This window comes from Echinops telfairi, unplaced genomic scaffold (genome assembly GCF_000313985.2).
Source record: "Echinops telfairi isolate 266 unplaced genomic scaffold, ASM31398v2 ScPeMD7_7415;HRSCAF=8453, whole genome shotgun sequence".
Classification (NCBI taxonomy): Eukaryota; Metazoa; Chordata; class Mammalia; order Afrosoricida; family Tenrecidae; genus Echinops; species Echinops telfairi.
This window is the reverse complement of record NW_022111315.1, coordinates 1,730,196-1,731,490: the sequence shown is the minus strand read 5'-3', so window position 1 is coordinate 1,731,490 and position 1,295 is coordinate 1,730,196. Positions and strand designations below refer to the sequence as shown.

Sequence of the window (1,295 nt, the reverse complement as noted above, 5' to 3'; positions counted from 1 at the left end):
GGCCAGGCTGGCACAATTAACTAACTCATCAGGAGAGACAAGTACCTGGAGAAGGATATCATGTTTGGTAAAGTGGGCAAGCAGTGCACAAGAGGAGGGCCCTCAGGGAGATGGATTGACAAAGTGGCTGCAACAATGGAATCAAGCATAGGAACAATTATGAAGATGGCCCAGGACCCAGAAGTGTTTCATTCTGTCATGTGTGGGGTCTCTGTGGCACCTAACAACATGTTGAAAACAAGAAGAAGATCATAATTTCAGTCTCAATATTGGAAGCTCCAACTATTATGGTGTATATTTTATACATATAAAATAGCTTAAATGCCATTATCCGCTCTTTTCATTAATCCCTTACAATTAGAATTTTTACATTCTCCAAAATACTTTTTCATGTGTTCTTAATTCATACAATACTGTGAGTTTCTAAATTCTTAGCCTACTACTTTTTCCAATTCATAGTTCTATTTTTAACAGAGTATTACGCTATAATGAAGCTAGACTCTCTTGGTTTGAGTCCCAGTCCTTTTATTTCCCAGTGTTGTGCTCTAAGAGACATTATTAAAATTCTCTGTTCCAAGGGTTCCTCATCTGACTAATCAGAGATCATAATAGTACCTACTATTGAGGATTGATGTGAGCATTGTTCATCAAGGCAATTCTGACTTATGATGGGACCCGTGTGTGTGGAGTAGAAGTGCTCCATAGAGTTTTCAATACTGTGAACTTTTGGAAGGAGATCGCCAGGCCTGTATACCAAGATATCTCTGGATGGGTTCCAACTACTGAACTCTCAAGAAGTATTCAAGTGCATAACAGTTCATACCACCCAGAAACTTCTGTTGAAAGCGTTAAATGAGTTGATATATGAGAGGTACTTGTGTTACTGGAATTCAGGTTCTTATCTTACCTAGAGAAATATTTAATATTGGAATACATAGGGCATAACAAGAAAATTTTATTTAGACACCTAGGAAGAATAAACCTTATATCCAGCATGAAAGGCCTTATTATTGCTTCTGCCCAAATGCTGACCAAGATTTTTAAAGGTTCCTGTGCACATGAGATCCTCTGGAACTTCCGGGGGTGGGGGGGCGGTTGCAAGGAGTTCTGGGAAATGTAATCCCCAAAATATTGTCATGGACTCCACACATGACTGTCCAAATATTCAATTTTGCTTCCTTGCTCTGTTTCAATCGCCCCTCCCCCCTCCTGAGAGATTTTATACACATATTTCTTTGGGGGGTCAGGGACCAAGGTCTCTCCTGTTGCTGTTTCCTGCCTATGTGGAGCATAGA

General features: G+C 39.9%; 1 protein-coding gene across 1 annotated transcript in view; it reads left to right on the top strand.

Annotated features, from left to right (window-relative positions):
* Nucleotides 1–1,295, top strand: part of EDA (ectodysplasin A) — a 558,670-nt gene that overhangs the window by 360,070 nt on the left and 197,305 nt on the right. The gene's annotated exons all lie outside the window — the stretch shown is intronic.